This window comes from Bos indicus, chromosome 13 (genome assembly GCF_029378745.1).
Source record: "Bos indicus isolate NIAB-ARS_2022 breed Sahiwal x Tharparkar chromosome 13, NIAB-ARS_B.indTharparkar_mat_pri_1.0, whole genome shotgun sequence".
NCBI classification, from domain to species: Eukaryota; Metazoa; Chordata; class Mammalia; order Artiodactyla; family Bovidae; genus Bos; species Bos indicus.
In genome coordinates this window covers 47,209,176-47,228,455 of record NC_091772.1, presented here as the reverse complement: position 1 = coordinate 47,228,455, position 19,280 = coordinate 47,209,176, and the positions used below count along the sequence as shown (strand labels likewise).

General features: G+C 47.2%; 1 protein-coding gene across 3 annotated transcripts in view; it reads left to right on the top strand.

Moving 5' to 3' along the window:
• The first annotated feature begins 5,007 nt into the window (after positions 1-5,007).
• Positions 5,008-19,280, top strand: part of RASSF2 (Ras association domain family member 2) — a 59,101-nt gene continuing 44,828 nt past the window's right edge. The window contains exon 1 of one of the 3 annotated variants that reach the window (XM_019973352.2): positions 5,008-5,319. The gene's annotated coding sequence lies outside the window, so the exon portion shown is untranslated. Of the gene's footprint in view, positions 5,320-11,430; positions 13,634-19,280 lie in introns of those variants that run through there. The other 2 variants (XM_019973353.2, XM_019973355.2) reach the window with 2 other exon arrangements.

Here is a 19,280-nt window from a genome sequence, read left to right as displayed (position 1 = left end):
AGAGGTTCTTGAAACATACCAACTGTGGCCTCAGAACCAGGCAAATCAAAATGATTGGCCAAAGGAAAACTGGAAGAAATTCCCCATAAAAGTTATTCAAATTGCCACTAGGGTGTGACTCAATGACACGAGTCTGCCCATGTGTCTATTCACACATACTGTACTCTTTTTCCTCCTTGTTTCACTATTTTCCATTTTTGTAGGAATTTTTTTTCAGCTGATCACTAGTCCAATGGCTAGGATTTGACACTCTCGGCACTGTGACCTGACCTCAATCCCTGGCCAGGAACTAAAGTTCTGCTTCGAGTTGCTGTAGGCTGAGGCCATCCAAGATCAAAACTGCCTCAAATTTAGTGACTTAGAATAACAACCATCTATTTACCTTATGCTTTTATTGGTTGGCTATTTGGGCTAGACTCAGCTGGGCTCCCCCATGCATCGGTGGTCAATTCTGGGTTGGGTAAGGGGCTTTAGTGATCTTGTTTGTAGTCTCCCATACATCTGGGGCCTTGGATGACTAGCTGGGCTGCCTTTTCTCTGGGACATTCTCCAGCCAGCTAATGCACGTTGATTCACATGGCAGAGAAATGTTCCAATAGAGCAGAAGACTGCAAGGTTTCTTGAGGCCCAGGTTCTGAAAAGGTACAGTATGACTTCTGCCACATTCTAATGTATTGGCCAAAGCAAGCTGCAATGTCAACCCAGATTCAAGGTAGATAAGGAGACTCTACCTCTGTGAGAGGAACTGCCAAGTGTATGCAGAAAGAGGATACTTGTAATCATTCTGGCAATCCATCTACCACTTTCTGGGTAATGTTGTCAACATACCAAGATCTTGAATTTGAGAAGCTGAGTGTTAGAGTGTTGTTACCTTAAATATTACTTAGCAGCAGGATCCCCAAGCATGTCTGGTTGAGCCCCAGAGTATCCCTGAAGTTTATGACCCAATCTGTTCCTTTAAGTTATGACTTAGAGCCTCTTTTATCTTCTCAACCCCTCCCCTCACTATTTGTCAAGGGAATCAGGTTGGAGGCAAAGCTCAATGACAACCTCACCTCCTTTCTTTCAACTAAAGCTTTGTTACTGGGTCAAACTTGGTTTCTTCTTTCTCTAGAATGAAAATTATCTCCCAAGAGGGCCTTTTTTCCACCTCTCAAACAGATTTCTAGATAGCCCACTATGCTAGTGTGCCAGACATGTCCAGATGTATTAGGTGCCAGGGGCAGACCTCACTTAGGCTTCCCAATTTCTCTATTAACTCACTGGATCCTCCTTTGCAGATTCTCACCTCCTACATAGCAGATGGAAAAAATGGAGTCTGATGTGATAAACAGTCCTGCTGGTCTCCTTAGTTTAAAAATTCTGAGTTATTCCTCTCTTTCCAGCTCTCTCCAAGATGGATCTTTAGGGGATATTCTCTTCCCTTCTCAAGGCTAGTGCCTCAGCTCCCTTGACTGCCCTGCAGAGGGACTGCTTTGCACCATCCCTTGAAAGCAGAATGCTGAGGGGTGGTGTCCCCATTCATCAATGTTTGGTTGGCAGATACCGCTAATATCTGCAGCTTGTATACCTCATGGTTTGGGTGCTCCATTCTCCTTCAGAGCTCTGCAGTGCTCCCTGTCTTCTCTAACCTTAACTCAGCCCTCACCAATGGTCCCTCTGAGTCCCCATCAGCTTCCAGGGTCAACTTGCCCTCTCCGAGTTGGGTCTTAGAGCAGATGTTTTGTGTCACCTTCCCGCAGCCCACTGTTCACTCCCAGCATAGCTAGGGTGGGCAGCTCCACGCACAGTAGTTCCTCCTACCTCAAGTGTCAACGGCAGTGGTTCTGGCTTTTCTACCTCAGATGTTTCCTTGAGATCAAAGATATTCACACAACCAGGAAGTAAGAAGAGGTAAACTTTCTTGGGAATAATCCTCAACTGTTGTGGAATGAGAGTCAGTGGATAAATTTCCAGCTGCCTGACCTTCAGAGAGAACAATTCTGAGGTGCATTTTAGAGTTGCTTAGAGGCCCCAAAGGAATGCAGGACCAGTTGTATATACTGTATTAACTTTTTCTCCTTGTTTGTCTCATGCCACTGCTTTCTGAGATCTACTCCTAAGTACATGACTTACACCCAAGTTCTTTCCTCACATTCTGCTTGAGGAAGCTCAAACTAAGATAGGTGCAACAGAAGGGCATGGTTCACCATTTAGCTTTTTTCTGAGGTCCCTGGTCCTTGGGAGCAGGTGAGAACTCTACATCAGTTCCATGCCATGCAGGAACTGTGGGTGACCCCAGAAAGCTAAACCCAGGCCCTCCCTTTGGGTAACATAAACAATCCACTAAGTTGACTTTAAAGAGGCTCCCCTCCACCCTCGGGTCAGTGTCTGAGAACCTTGGAGAAAGAAGGAGGCAGCCAGTGAGGTGATCTCCTCTATTTTATCCCCAGAACTCCCTTTGGTCCATCAACATATCTTCGCACTCTGGTTGAAATCACAAACAAAGAAGTTGTAGCATTTCCTACTGTCTATATCCCCTACTTCTCCTTCCCTTCCCCCAGAAAACAGTGCAATTGAAGAGTAGGCTCTGGACTTCCTGACTTCTCTGCATCTCCTGCTTTTCTTCCCAGGCACAAAGTAGAACTCTGATCTTGGTAGGCAAAGTCTGCCTCTTGAGATATTACAGGGGAAGATAGAACAATATTGAAAATCATTTTCTCCGACCATGCTTGATACTTCTGTCACTGTTTTGCTAAAGAGAAAAGGGAAATCAGCTTTGAGACGCCAAGCTCCTCAGTGACCTCCTTGCTCTTTAAATTTGTGCGGTCCCAATATGGTAGCTACTAACCACATGTCACTATTATGCACTTGAAATGTGACTAGTGGAACTGAATATTAAGTTTATGTAAGCTTAATTGTTAAAACAAATTTAAAAACTGATAATTCAATTATTGGGAAATTTTAAGCATGTTGGAACAACTTGGGTACATGTGAATATACTTTTTTCAAGTGAAAGTTTCATAAAACCTTAATACAGATCAAGTATTTTTAAATTTTTATTTCAAAATTTAATCCTCAAGTTGAGAGTTTCTGAAAAGACCCTGATGCCTGGAAAGATTGAGGGTAGGAGGAGAAGGGGACAACAGAGGATGAGATGGTTGGATGGCATCACCAACTCAATGGACATGGGTTTGGGTGGACTCCAGGAGTTGGTGATGGACAGGGAGGCCTGGCATGCTGCGGTTCATGGGGTCGCAAAGAGTTGGATACGACTGAGTGAGTGAACTGAACTGAAGTGTAAATACATACCTGATTTCAACCTTAGTACAAAAATGGAATGTAAAATATTTTATGAATAACTTTCTTTATATTGTCTACACATTGAAATAGTAATATTTTGGTTATGTTGGTTTATATAAAATATATTATTAAAATTAATCTCACTTTTTTTGTTTTTTACTATTTTTAATGTGACTACAAGGTTTTAAATTGCATCTGTGGGCATGCGTTGTATTTCTACTGGAGGATGGCTCTAGAAATACTTTTCTGCTGCTTCTTTGAGGTCATGTGCCTCCTGGGGGTAGAAGTTTGCAAGAAAACATGAAAAATTATCTGGCTGCTTTCTTCAACAGGAGCGTTAAGCCCCAGTGATGGAAGTGATGGCCACTCTTTGGCATATGTCTGGGGTGCAGGGAAGGCCAGTCTATGATGAAAGAGAAGAGTTGGCTTCTCAGAGAAGACCTTCTGGGTTACTGGAAGCCCTTCAAGTTCTGTATTTGCTTCTTATGGAGCTCTGCCTGTAATTTTGACCTTAATGTTGGAGGGAAATCCTCATGTCCTCAAAATACATTTCCCTGAAGGTGCTCCTATTACTTGCAAAGCAAAGAAGCTTACTGAGAATTAACTCCAAAGTTTGGGGGGTGGGGGAAGGGGGATTAATGATTGAGCTTTTGTGTTTTACAGCTCACTGGGAAGGAACCAGAAGAGTTTTTTCCTATAGAAAAAGTTCATCAGTGGTCTCCTTGTTCTGGGGTAGCTGACACAGTTTTCACCACTAACCTTCAGCTGCATTTTGGATTCAAAAGACTTTTGTGGCCAGCCTGGGAAGCAGATCACCATTTATAACATTGTTTCTAAGGGAAACACATTGCATGCACCAAACAATGAATTTATAAAGTGTGTCTGGCTTCCAGGAGGGATGAGCTGACCCAGCTGTACCCTGAGGTATAGTTTAACCCTTAGTCTCTGACACCAAAAGGCCTGGAGATCAACTTTACAGGGCTGGAGTATGTATGTTAGTCGCTCAATCGTCTCTGACTCTGCGACTCCATGGACTATAGCCCGTCAGGCTCCTTTGTCCATGGAATTCTCCAGGCAAGAATACTGGAGTGGGTTGCCATTCCCTTCTCCAGGGGATCTTCTTGACCCAGGGATAGAACCCAGGTCTCCTGCATTGCAGGAAGCCCATAGTATGTTTGTGGGGCTGGGGGAGAATTGCGATAAGGAGGGAACAGATAAAGCGCCCCTCATCTGGGGTACTCTAGGGATCCCTGTACACTGAGAGGCCATGGAGGCTCAGGGATGACTAAGAGGGGGAGGTGAGAGGAGGACAAAGAAACTTGGCCTGCATATTGCTGTCATGTGTGCCAGCCCGCGAAAGCCCGCGAAGTCCAAAGGGCCTTGCTCAGCTCAAACCCTTTCTGGAATAAGCAGGTGTTAGAAAAAATATCCCATATTCTCTGCTTGGGGAATCCAGGGCGCTCGACGAGGGCTTCGCGGGGAGTGGCTATCACGGTCCAGAGCGAGCCAAGGGCCAAGACTACATCCCTTTCGGAGGTTTTGGAGAATGCAGTGAGTGAGCCAGCTCATCCTCCCCACCCTCTTACTTCTACCCCTCCACCCCAGGCCGGAAGAGGCGCCTGCAGCCTGAGCCCTGACTCGCAGGAGGGAAGGAGGCGACGCGCAGCCACAGCTTTGTCTTGGAGGGAGGGGAGAAGCCCCGCCCCCAGGGGGCGGGGGGCCGCGAGAGGAGGGGGAAGAAGAAAGGCCAGGGAAGCAGGGTGGAGGGAGAGGTGGAGAGCTAGAGAAAAGAATAAGGGAGGGCGGTCAGATCCGATAGAGGCAGATAAAGACAGAGGGGCAGGAGAGAGGACGAAAAAGGGCGGAGGGGGGCGGGGCGCCCGACCCCCAACTGCGCGGCTGCAGCAAGCTCTGCCGAGCTGCTAGGGAGCCTGGCCCGCCGACTGCTGAACGAGCTCCGCGGCCACCCCCGCCCCCCTACTTTCCAATTCCACGGTCCCCGCAGCGCGCGCGAGATGCAGCCGGTTCCGGACGCAGGCAAGGCGCGGGGCGCGGGCGGCTGGGAGCGAGGCTCCCGGAGCAAGTTGCGGGGCGCGAGGTGTGGCGCACTGGGCGGTCCTCTCTCCCCCGGCGGAAAGTTTTCTCGCAGTGTCCCCCGCTTCCTCCGTGTCAGCCCCTCAGTCCCTCAGCGCCTGTTCTCCTCTCTCCTTTCCCAGACGCTGGGGGTTCCAGGGCGTGCGGACTCCGCTGGGGCCGCGTAGGCGCGGAACCCCGGCCAGCCCGCCTTCTGAGGGACAGAGTGGTCCAGGCTCGTCCTTCCCCCTCGATTCCCTGGGGGGTTCTTCCATCTCTCCGCGCCAAGGGCGGCGTCAGGAAGCCCTCCCTCGCCCCCCCCCCCCCCCCCCGCCACCTTATTCCCGGGGTCCCCCGGGACTCCCTGGCGAGAAGTTGCCGGGCGGGCAGGTGCAGGGACGTCAGGCCCCGACAGCCCGGGGGCTTGGGTGGGTGGTGGTGTCCGATCCTAATCCGGTTCTCTTCTTCCCGACTGAACCGAGGGTTCCCTGGAGGCGAGTCCCAACCAACAGCGCCTGAGCCTCCCTTGGCCTTCAGAAGGGCGTTGGACGCCTAGGGCCTTGGGTCCTCCTTGTACTTCCCCTTTGCCGGCTCTTGGCCTGCCTCCAGAGCCTGAGGTCGTTGAGAACCTCAGCTTTGCGTCCTCCCTCACTGAAGAGGCAAGTGCCTTGGGCCGACTCTGGCCACCACTGCATTTTGAGCGCCTGCATTGCACTCAGTTCCTAAGCTGGGAGAGCCCTAGGGACAGAGAGAGGCACAGTGGCCTGACAGGGAGACATGCGGCTCCATTTTATCCTGGGGCGCTCTTTGGGTCCTGAGTTGCTCACTGCACCTCTGCCCCTCAGTGACAGAAGGAGCTGAGGGCCAGGCTTCTGAACCCTGCGATGCACTTTATTCCCAGGTGTGTGGAATCTGGATCCCTAGAGCTTGTTCTCCCAGAGAACAGAGTTGTCTAGAGCTGGCCAAGTTCATAGTATGTACTTTACATGTGATGAGTGAATGTAGGCACCAATGAGCTGACAAATAACAATTCCTGTCACAGTTGATCTTGGTACAATGGGAAGAAAGAATTAGAAACAATGATTCTTTTAAACAGCTGTGAGACAGAACCAGGGGCCTTCTTTCCAGAGCATCTGGTTGAAGAATCTGGGGATGGATTTATTTTATTCATCAATCTACATTTACTTACTGGAAACTTTTTCTTCAGGTGGTCTGAAGAATTAAACCTCTTGTGGCTAAGCTATATTACATTGTTTGAGAAGAGGTTTTGTTTGTTTGTTTGCTTGTTTTTGTTGTTTTGTTTTAAACTTGTGTCCAAACTCAGTGTTTTAGGGACTAAAATTGAAGTCAGCCTGCGAGGTGCCCATTTGGGATGAGAGACTCGAGTAAGGCCATGAGTATGGGCAGCAACTGTGCTTTCTCCTCTGAACAGGTCAGCCTGATGCCTGGGAGCTGCAGCAATCCAGTGGGTCTCAAGGGGATGGAAGAGGGCCTCAAAGAGGCTGAGCTCAGAGAGGCAGGGTAGCTTTAGAAAGAGGGTAGTTCTTGCCCTGGGGTAAGGATGTAGAGATGTCTGGGAGTCTGGGCTGGTTCAATTCAGGATTCCCTGGGCTAAGAAAGCTGGAAGGTGAATCCTGCTCCTCCTTCAGAAAAAGGGAGAGCAGAAGTGGAGTACTGAGTAGATCTTTGACATGCAACCTAAACACACCCCATGTTCCTCTGTCCTTGTTTTTATGCTGGTGAAATCCGGTTAGAATGATGAGGACACCTTTGGCGGACCTGGTTGAGAGAAGGCCAGGGGACCTGGAGCCCCTAGTCACATCCTTGTCCAGGGGAAGGTAATATGCCCTCTGCACCTGGCCAAGCAGGCCAGGGCCTGCGCAGTATCTGCCCCTGCTGTATTTCTAGCTGGCAGCATCCCCACCCTCCTGAGAGTGGTTTCACCCTGCTCCAGAGTCCACTTCTCTGGGGTTCATGCAGAGGTGGGACGAGATTATCAGAGAATCCCTTGGAGAGCTTGGGGAAACTGGACAATCCCGAGAGCAGTCTCAGGATTTGTCCACGTTCCTTTTCCTCTGCCCAGAGTGAGAAACTGGGAAGGTCTCAGCAGTGTTTTGGGGGATGGAACAAGACATCCAGTCTGTCTTCAAGCCATAGTTGCAATTTATAGAGTTTGTAAAACTAGGGCAGTTGTCCTTTTCTGCACCTCCTCGCTCATCCCACTACTCATCACAATATGGTCCAGTTATTTATCCCAGTGACATACCGTGCTATTTAAACACTCCCTGCCTCTCCAGAAGAATTTTAAATAAATCCTTAAGGCTGGGTTAGCTACCACAGGCCCATGATTACTGACTTCAATTGTTTGATTATTTGTGGGTTCCTATGGAGGACGTGGTGGGGGAGGGGATGGAGCGGGAGGCAGAGGGGAAGCAGAGCGCAGTAAACAGGAACATCCTCCAGATTCCATTGGCTAGGTGGCCAGGAGGTCATTTTTAATCATCCCTTGGATGGTAGACTCTGGAGCCTGTAATCAGAGGTTGATGCAGCTGCTCAAGGACGACTGCTTGAGGCTGTAGAATTCCTGTCCAAGGCAGCTGTGACTGAACTAGAGAAGGCAACCTCTCACTGAAGAAAGGGCAGGGAACGGGCATTTGGTTAATTCTTGTGGGATGAGCAAAGTGACTTAGAATGGCTTTTCCTAATCCTTATGTTGATAAAAATTAGCAAAAAGATACATTTTATTTCCTTGGACATATTACACCGAGATCATTTGGCAAATACATTTACTTTTACCAGCATGGCACTTTGCCCATAGTCTTAGTTTGATTAACTGCTCCTTTCTATAATGAAAAAGGTATTGGATTTGGAGTTTGAATGACTTTCAAATTTTCTAGCTGCATAATCTTGGGCAATGGAATAGATGCTGTCAGCATCCATTCTGTGTTCCCTTGACCTCAACCAGTGCTGTTGGGAGCAAGTGTATAAATGCTCCAGCTCCCTCACTTCTCTGCTGGGGCAGCTTTGGGGCATATTCTATGCTGTCTTTCAGAGTTGCTTAGTAAGACCATTTCACAGTTGCTTATAATAATAACTGACTCCTGTCACTGGCTGCCTTCCCTTCCCTCTTTCACTTTCCCACTCCCTTTCGACTTGGACTTGAATCCTTGTCCTATGGTCAACCTCTGGGGGAACCAACCTAAGTCTTTAGTTTGTAGTTAAAAGTCATTTTAAGTCTTTGCCTCTCCATAGAGAATAGATCTTGCCAAAGGGGAGGAGTGCAGGAGAGGGTTGGATTAGGAGTTTGGGACCAGCAGATGAAAACTATTATATGTAGAATGGATAAACAACAAGGTCATATTGTGTACCACAGGGAAATATATTCAATATCCTGTAATAAACCATAACGGAAAAAATAAAAATAAACCTTGGTTCTGATAAAAAGTGGACGATTCCTCCCACCCAGCAGGACCTGAAAAGCTTGGGGCCACGTTTCCAGTTACTTCCAATGTCACTGCATCCAGGAATTGTTCCCTGACTGTGCCCCATGGGAGTATAGCCCCCTCTTTTGCATTCTCATTCACATTTTGCCCATCCCTTTCTTCCTTGTTCCATTGTTGTCTCTCTCTCACCTTGTGCAATTTGAGAGCTGAGTCCTTGACTGATACTTCAGTAGCATCCTGCAAAATGCTTTTGACATCTTGGATTCCTTTTAAATATGGTTGAGTTAATAAAAAGTGAGAAGAAAAAAAAAAAGGCTCTGAGTCTCAGTTTCCCCAACTGAATGATGGAAATGATAACTGTCTCACTGTGATACGTGCTCAGACACAGCGAGCATCCGGCAAACGTTTGCTGGCTCTTTGAATAGTACAGGTGAGGCTGTGATGGATTTGGGAATGGGTATTGTGGTGGACCATGAAGAATTATGCTTTGGAGAGAGAGGCTCGAGAGCCAGTAGGAGCCAGCTCCAGCACACACCTGGCCTTGACTGGACTGGGATGTGATCAGTGTCTTAATTTCCCATTTTGTAGACAGGTGAGGAGGATAAGAATTACCTAGGTAATTACTAGGAGAAGGCGATGGCAGCCCACTCCAGTACTCTTGCCTGGAAAATCCCATGGACGGAGGAGCCTGGTAGGCTGCTGTCGATGGGGTCGCAAAGAGCCAGACACAACTGAGCGACTTCACTTTCACTTTTCACTTTCATGCATTGGAGAAGGAAATGGCAACCCACTCCAGTGTTCTTGCCTGGAGAATCCCAGGGACGGGGGAGCCTGGTGGGCTGCCGTCTATGGGGTCACACATAGTCAGACACGACTGAAGCAACTTAGCAGCAGCAGCAGGTAATTACTAGGTAAAAAGAAATACTAGGTGTCGGAACTCCCCTGGCAGAGTCCAGTGGTTAAGACTCCACACTTCTAGTGCTTCCACTGCAGGGGGCGTGGGTTGGATCCTTGTTTGGGGAACTAAGATCCCAGAAGCCATGCAGCATGGCCCAAAATATTTTTAAAAAAAGAACTGTACTAGGTGTCAAAATTTGGGTATGTTCAACTGTGCCCTAAACTGACTGAATCATTGTGTATGAGACACTTATGGGGTTCAGTTAAAAATTATTGAAGTGTCTATGCTATGAGTTTTGGGGTGGAGCCTTGATTTCCTCTCCTCCAAGGGTAGAGATTAGATCATTCCACAGGTCCCTTCTAATCCCTGGTCTCCTCAAGAAGAGTCCATTGCAATCTCCTTCTGTCCATACAAAAAAAACCTTTAACAAAAGAAAACCTTTCATGTGTCTACACAGAGGTTACTCACCATGGGGCACCCAGCACTGGGCCATCCTAGAGTTTAAGTTTTACTATAGTCTTTCCTGCTGGCACAGGAGATTTCAGTGGAACCATCTCAGTAAATTTTGCTTTCCTTGTGTGCCAGTTTCACTTAATGACCTAGGCATGATATGTCCCCAGGAGGACTGGGGAGTGGGTAAAGAGGATATGGAAATGATACGCCCTTTCCTGAACCACTGTGCAAAGTTGTAGACACCCACATGGAATCCAGGAAAAGTTCATGTGGAAGAAGAGACTTCTATATGACAGAATTCAGCCTTCCTGGTTGGGTTTTACTCATAAGGCTCTATTGATAACCCTTCTGAGGGAGTCCCTGATTCAGCAATTCCACCCAGAGGAATTGGACACGTGCAGAAAAATAAGTGCATGAGCAATGTCCTGTGAAATATTGTTTATAATAATAATAAAACCAAAAATGGAGACTAAATGCCCCCAAATAGTAAATTTGTTAATCATGGTGTATCTCTACATTAAAATACCGTGTGATTATAAAATATTTAGGATATAGATATGTATCTGTTAACATGGGAAAATATACATTTGTAAAGAGTAGGTTACCAAACATTGTGCTGTTGTTGTTACTGTTCAGTCATCCAGTTGTGTCCAACTCCTTAACGACCCCATGGACTGTAGCCCACCAGGCTCTGTCCATGGGATTCCTCAGGCAAGAATTCTGAAATGGGTTGCCATTTTCCTCAATTGCCATTTCCAAACAATGTGCTGGTTTTGTAAGGTCCATTTATATTTGCCTCTGTAAGGGTATATGGAAAAATATTAACAGTGATTGTCGTTGACTGGTGGAATTTTGGAAGATTTTAATCTTACATTTTCTTATATTAAGTATTTTCAGTTTTTTATTGTATTTAAAATATGCACAATATAAAATTCACCTTTTTAACCATTTTTAAGTGTACGGGTCAGTGGCTGTCTTAGTCCGTTTGAGCTATGTTGTATAACAAATGCCACAGAATGAGTGACTTATAAAAAACAGAAACTTACTGCTCACAGTTCTGGAGGCTGGGAGTCAGATCAGGCTGTGAACATGGTCAGGTGAGGGTCCTCTTCAAGATCACAGACTTATTATTATACACTCCTGTGGCAGAAGCAGCTGGGGGTCTCTTTTAATCCCATTCATGGCTCTACCTTTGTGACCTAATTTACCTCCCAAAGCCCACCCCCCCCCCCCCACCCCTGCCCCTAATGCCATCATAGGATTTCAGCATATGAGTTGGGAGAGGACACAAACATTCAGACCATAGCAATGGCATTGAGTGCATTCACTGTGTTGTATGACCATAGCCACTATTCATTTCCAGAACTTTTCCAGAGACTCTGTACCATTGAACACTAACTCTCCATTCATTCCCCTCACCCCAGCTGCTGGTAACTTCTGTTAACATCTTCTTGAGTTTGCCTACTCTAGGTTTCTTTTAAGAGTGGAATTGTACTGTAATTGTCCTTTTGTTGATCTTAATCTTTTTGCTTTTCTATATCTTTAAAATTAAAAAAAAAAAATCCGTTTTACTCGTATAAAAGAAGAAAAGGAACAAGGAAGCCCTGAAGAGAATTGTGGTATTTGGTCTCTTGCATTTTCATTTCAGACTGGGCCACAAGGACCTGGCCATCCTTGTTGCTTCTGCTGCCATCACCTGGGATGGGGGTCAAGGTCTGACCTCCATCTCAGCCAAGCAGAACAAAGGTGGACAGCCAGTGGGCATCACAACTAATCACATTTGGGACTTGCTGGTTGCTAGCAGCTGGGCCTTGGGCCCCAGGCCTCTACTACTAAATCATCATATCCCAGGGTTTTTTGTGTGTGGTGGTGGGACAGAGAGTGTGCTTGGGGTTTACTGTGCCTTAAACCTAACAGCTATCCTGTAGTGAGTAAGGTCCAAACCAGATGGAAGTTGGATTGTTGATACTATCTTACTTAAAGAATGAGAATGAGAGCCTCAGCCTTTCTATTTGAAACATCCTTTGTGTATTCCAGATCCTGTGGCTCAACTCAACTTACTAAATACCCACCATGGCACCTGTGGCGGCTGCTGAATGCTTTGTCCACAGGCAGGGTCAGCCTGCCTGGGATGCAGAGAAGACTTTAACTGGTGGAGTCCATGAGATCCTAAGTACTCTGGGGAAAGGGTAGTGGCCTCAGATAATCAGTGCCCTCTTCCTAAAGCTCCATGCAAGCTTTTATAGACATCTGGGCCAAGGATTGCTCTCTTGTGTGTATGGTGGGTTGTGTATTTGACAGGATAATCAGGGACATGGAGCAGAGGAGTGGAGGCAGGGGAGGTGGTATGTATGTGTGTTTCAGTCTGGTCTGAGGTGAGAGGACATCAGGAAGCGTCAGTCCCCAGAACCTGGGTACTAGGTTGCGTGACTGTATTCAGGGATCAAGGGAGTAGGTCAAGTGGCTTTGCTGTGGGACGCCTTGTTCTATGGAAAATGCTTTAAGTTCCTCATTAATCAAGCTCCCAGAGGAAACTGCCCGCCCTCCAGCAAGTTGCTGAGAAAATGTAGGTCTGGGAGGGACAGATGTACGTACTGTGCTCTCTGGCAATTACTTTACCTGGCTCTGTCTGTTTTCTCTCTGCCCAGCTGCTCTTTGAATCCCAGACAGTGAGGGGGAAGTGAAAAGACTTTACAGAAATGGCCTTTGAAGACCATTTTGAGAAGTTCAGTTTTTCATGGTGCTGATTTTTCTTTAGGTTAGTCAGCTGGTTGCAGGACAGGAGGAGGAGAGTGTGAGTGTGGTTTTGTGTAAAACTTCCCCTGAGCCTCCTGGAAATGTTCTGGAAACCCCTGGATGAGCTGTCTCTCCTGGGTCCAAGATCTGCTGTGTGAGGCTGAATTTCCCTGCCTGTATATACTGTAGGGTGTTAACGAGGTTAAGAAAGGGTGGATATCAGATGCTGCGCCATGGCTGCCCCCAGGGGGAGGCTCAGTACTTGCTGGACCCTCCTCTGCCTGCCCTTCCTTACTGCTTCCAAGGGCAAGGAACCTGCCCATACCTGGGGGTGAAGGAAGCCAGCACTTTAGGCTTTTGCGTTTCCTATCCTGGCTCCGGGGAAGCAAGGAGGGGAAACCCTAAGATCTCTGCACACAAAGCTGAGTCTCAGTCAGTAGCACCAAAAAAGGGAAGGACCGCTGGGCTATCCTTAGGAAGGGGATGTGAGGTCAGAGATGAGTCTCAGAGAAGCACTCAGTAAACAGGAAGTGTGGCCAGAGAGAAACCTGTGCTTGTAGGAAGTGGGGCATTGGCGGCCGCCTCCCAGCTTGGCCTGGGTAAGCCAGCACTCCCTGCCGAGCTGATGGCAAGTGGAGGCTCAGAACACGAAGGGTGACACAGATCTTGGGCCCTCCCTGTGAGACAGGGCTCCACTTGAATCTTGTAATTATTGGGCTGGAGGAGAGCTTAATTTGCCCTTCGGAAGGTAGGACTTTAAATATCCCATAAAATAACCCTCGGTTTTGAGAAATGCAGGTCAAGGGATGTTTAGTCTTATTTGCCTCCACCAACTTCCCATTCTTTGCTCGTGCCAAGTCAGTTATATGGAATTTTGCACTTCGTTGAGTTTTATCCTGTGAGGGGACACATCTTGGCAGAACCCCTTTGGGTGAAGGTGATGGAGGTGCTGCTTTAGGGAGGAAGAGGTGACTAGGCCCTTCCCTGGGGGCCTGTAGATATTGGAAGTTATCTTTCTAAGTCTTGTAGGTTCTCTGAGCTATAGTCAAAGTTCTTTATACACACACACACACACTCCCTCTCTCTCCATACACTCTGTCATACACCCCTACCTACACATTCATTTGCACACTTACTTACACTCTCCCTCACACCGATACTTACACATTTACACATGCATACTCTCTTACACATTTACACCTATACATTTCCTCACACATCTACACCTACACATTCACACACACAGAGCTTTTTCTGTATGGAGTTTTTGCTTTCTTTATGTCTTTTTGGTCCCATTCCAACACCCTGCTTATTTGACATGAAGCTAAGGGTCTTTGGGTTTCCTTCTAAATATGCATCCAGAAAGTCAAAAACTTGGGGATGTAGATGAGACTTCCCTATAAACAAGTAGTTGCTCACCTGGGCCTGTGAGGTGATTGTTTAGGAGAGCGGGATTGTGGGGGGCAGGGGGTGTGATTGTGGGGGGGGGGGTTTGTTGTGACTCTCCAGATCACTCATCTGGGCCTGTGAGGTGATTGTTTAGGAGAGCAGGATTGTGGGGGGCGGGGGGTGTGATTGTAGGGGGGGCGGTTTGTTGTGACTCTCCAGGTCACTCACCTGGGCCTGTGAGGTGATTGTTTAGGAGAGCGGGATTGTGGGGGGCGGGGGGGTGTGATTGTAGGGCGGAGGGGGGGTTTGTTGTGACTCTCCAGGTCACTCACCTGGCCTACTAGCATGGGAGTAGGAGACAGGTCTTCTTAGCAGGAAACAGACCATTTCCTCAGAGCTTCCACAGGCACACTGAAGAATTCAGACCAGTGTGCAAAAGGCCTGAGCAAGAAGGATCAATGCCCAAGCTGTCAGTGGAAGAAGCTGGGGCTTTTGCAGACCATGCTCCTGGCACGAGGGAGCCCACTTGACCACCTGCCGAATCTCATGTACTCGTCTGGCAGGTGTACCAGACAGAGGCTTCTCCGGGGATAGGAGTGAGGTTCCCTGTCAGCAGGGGCCTTGGAGCTATGGTTAGACCCCCAGGCATTGTCCAGAACGAGGAACAGACAGTTTGTGGGGCCCATGAATGTGAGGAATAGCTTGTTCTGTAGACAGAGGGTGAGATATGTCTGGGCATTCATGGCCCTGTGACGTTGCAAGTACCCAGGTCTCTGGGTGGGATCTCTATCTCCTGCAGGGTCTGCTTTTCCTGCAGGTTGTCTGCCAGGCCAGTCACTGACTCACCTGTCTTCCCCAGGACTCTGGGGCATTCTGTGGCCAGCAGCTGAAGCCAGCCTCCAGCTGCCTGTCCTACTTGGAGCCTCTCATGCCCAGTGCTTAGCCAAGGCACCAGAAAAGGAACACTGTTCATGTCAGCTCTGTGACCTGGGACAAGTCACACAACCTTCTGTTTCCTCATCTTTAAAGTGGGAAAGTCCTGGCTGTTCTTTTGAAGAAATGATGCTAAAGCTAAAACTCCAGTACCTTGGCCACCTCACGCGAAGAGTTGACTCATTGGAAAAGACCCTGATGCTGGGAGGGGTTGGGGGCAAGAGGAGAAGGGGACGACAGAGGATGAGATGGCTGGATGGCATCACTGACTCGATGGATGTGAGTTTGAGTGAACTCTGGGAGTTGGTGATGGACAGGGAGGCCTGGCGTGCTGTGATTCATGGGGTTGCAAAGAGTCGGACACGACTGAGCGACTGAACTGAACTGAACTGAACTGAAAGTGATAAAAATAAAGAGTTCTTTTAAGGAATAGGCGAAAGCTTTTAGAGTCTTGTTACCAGGAGCACCAGCAGCATTTGGAAGCTTGTTAGGGATATACCTTCTCAGACTCCATTCCAGAAGTGTTGAATCAGAAATTGGGGGGTGGGAGAAAAGGAATCTGTATTTAATGAGCCCTCTGGGGGATTCTTTGGAAGGAATGATGCTAAAGCTGAAACTCCAGTACTTTGGCCACCTCATGTGAGGAGTTGATTCATTGGAAAAGACTCTAATGCTGGGAGGGATTGGGGGCAGGAGGAGAAGGGGACGACAGAGGATGAGATGGCTGGATGGCATCACTGACTCGATGGACGTGAGTTTGAGTGAACTCAGGGAGTAGGTGATGGACAGGGAGGCCTGGCGTGCTGCGATTCATGGGGTCGCAAAGAGTCGGACACGACTGAGCGACTGAACTGAACTGGGGGATTCTGATATATATTTCTCTAGAATATGGCCGGGTCAGGTGATTTTTAGCTGAAAACTTCTTCACTGCAAGGCAGCTGTAGTAAATATAAGTTCTGTTTTGCATCAGACAGTCCTGAGTTTGAACTCCAGCTCTCTCTTCCTCACTGTGTGTCTTTGGACAAGTTATTAATACTTAACTTCTTTGTGCTTCGTTTGCTTCATGTGCAAAGTGAGACTATTAAGATTTCTTTCTACATGGGGTTGTTATGGACATTAAATGAGTCAAAACAGGTAATAGCTAGCCTGTAGTAAGCTTGCGTTTCTGTTAGTCATCTATTATTCACATTTGTTGTTTTATTATTAGCGTAGTAATATTGTTGTGATTGTTCTGTTCACTATTTGTGAGGAAAACGGGTGATCAGGGCTTCCTTTGACTAGTCTTCTGTTAGTTGTTTTTGCTGCCTGCCTCTGCATGAAAGTGCCATCCCTCCTCAGGCAGGATGCACCAACCTCTTAGTTATTTAGGTTGGTGCAAACATTTTTGTGGTTTTGGACTATAAATTTTTAAATTTAAATCATTGTAACTAGGTTCAAACACATCTTTATTAATCAAAATAGGTACCATTGCAATCACATTTTTGCCAATGGGAAATAAGTTTGTTTATTCCTGTAGCTTAAAAATCCCTGCTTTGGGATTCCACAAACTCTTGGAAAGCATTTTCTGTATGCTGTTGGTTGTGGAAGTATTTTCTCTGCAAAAAAGTGGTCGAGATGCTTGAAGAAGTGGTAGTTTGTTGCTGAGTGAAGTGAAGTGAAAGTTCCTCAGTCGTGTCCGACTCTTTGTGACCCCATGGACTGCAGCCTGCCAGGCTCCTCTGTCCGTGAGCTGGTGAGAGGGCAAGTGAATGTGGCGGATGAGGCAAAACTTCACAGCCCAATTCGTTAAACTTTTGAAGCATTGGTTGTGCGACATGAATTCGGATATTGTGGTGGAAAAGAACTGGGCCCTTTCTGTTGACCAATGCCAGCGGCAGGCATGGCAGTTTTTGGTGTATATCATTGATTTGCTGAGCGTACTTCTCAGATGTTATGGTTTTACCAGGATTCAGAAAGCTATAGTGGATCAGACTGTCAACAGACCACCAAACAATGATCATGACCTTTTTTTGGTGTAAGGTTGGCTTTGGGAAGTGGTTTGAAGCATCTTCTCAGTCCAGCTGCTGAGCTGGTCATCATGTTTTTGTTGCACGCCACAGTCCGATCAAGAAATGGTTTGTTGTTGTGTAGAATAAGAGATGACACTTTAAAGCGACAATTTTTTTGATTTGCAGTCAGCTTATGAGGCACCCACTTATTAAGCTTTTTCACCTTTCCAGTTTGCTTCAAATGTCAAATGACCATAGAACTGTCAATGCTGAGTTCTTCAGCAACTTCCCATGTGGTTCTAAGTTTCATTGATGGCTCTCAGTTGGTCATTGTCAACTTCTGATGGCCGGCCATTACATTCCTCATCTTCAAGGCTCTCATCTCCTTTACAAAACTTATTGAACCACCACCACACTGTTCATTAGGAGTTCCCAGGCCAAATGTGTTGTTGATGTTGCAAGTTAATAAGAAAATTGCTCGAATTTGCTTTTTGTCTAATGTCATTTCCATGATCTAAAATGAATATAAACAACAAGTAGTAAGTCATTAGCCAAAAATAAATAAATAAAGCAAGAAATACGCATTAAAATGATGCCATATAACCACATTTATTTAAGAATGCATTCCAGGATCAAACAGCAAATTTCAACAATACAAAAATTGCAGTTACTTTTGCACCAACTTACTACCTTCCCCTCTCCCTTTTCTCTAACCTCTAACATCTTTTTGGGTGCAGAGGGGCAAAGCTTTGTATTCGCAGTCATAATAAAGCTGAGGAAATGGAGTACATATACCCAGTACACTTGACCTTATCTCTCCTTTTTGTGCTGTTTAGTGCTCTTTTCTAGAGCAGAGTGACTGAGAACCCTGTAGGTGGTTCCCTGGAGGCCTGGACACCAGGGGTGGGAAAGGAATGGAGGAGGCATGTGGGTTTGGCCAGAAAGTGGACCTTTTACTGAAGAAAGCAATGGAAGGGAAAGTATGCTGTTCCTTCCTAGGCAGTCCAGATTTTGCCATTGTCTAGGACGGGCTCAGGTGGCATCTCTTGTAATCTCTAGATCTTGGCAGGGCCCCAGGCCATAGCTCAAGTCTCCTTCCATATGTGGTGCAATAGGACTGGGGTTTCCTGTTTGCCATTGATACTTCTTCCTGCTGCCATCCTAGCGAGCTGAAGTGCAGAGGGGCAGCACTATCTCCTCTTTCACTGCCTGGTTATAAAGTGGAGTCCCTCTGGAGACCTGATGAAGCAGTGATCAATGCTCTAGTATAAAGCACCATGTCAGAGAGCTTTTTTCTCCAACCTTGGAGCTCCAGATTGTCCCCAGAGGGCAGGGCAGAGCAGGGTTCAGAAAAGGGGTAGAGAGAGGCCTCAAAAGGGGAAGCTGCAGGCCTCCAGTTGGTGTTTCATTTGCATCTGGGGCCTGTAGCTGACTTCCTGGTTTCTGTGGTGTGGTGCCCTGGTTTGCTGGATGGGGCCCCTTGCATCTGCTCTGTGCATCTCTTCTCATCCTTGGGGATGTTCTATGCGGTCCCCTCTCCCCTTTGAAGTTTGGTAATGGGAGGGGGGTGCAAAAGACAACTCATTTGTTTTTAGAAAATTCTTTTCCTTCCATTCTTGAAAGACTACTTTGAGATGCGTTTGGGGGTGTCCTCAGTTTATACAGCTCTATCTCCATCATATTTCATGGTGGCTCTCAGCCGTGGTTGTACATTGTCATGACGTGGGGAGGTTTTAAAAATGCTCATGCCTGGACCTCTTCCTGGAGGGTCTGAAGAAATTGGTCGGAGTTGCAGCCTCAACATCAGGAATTTCAAATCAACCCTCCTACCCCACTCCCTTGGCTTCCCACGTGGTGAGGTAGTAAGGAATCTGCCTGCCAGTGCAGGAGACACAGAAGATGTGGGTTGATCCCTAGATCAGGAAGATCCCTTGGAATAGAAAATGGCAACCCACTCTCGTATTCTTGCCTGGAAAATTCCACCGGCAGAGGAGTCTGGTGGGCTATAGTCAAGGCGGTCTCAGAGAGTCGGACACAACAGCACACACCAACATACCCCATTCCTACTCCAAGAGACTCAGATGA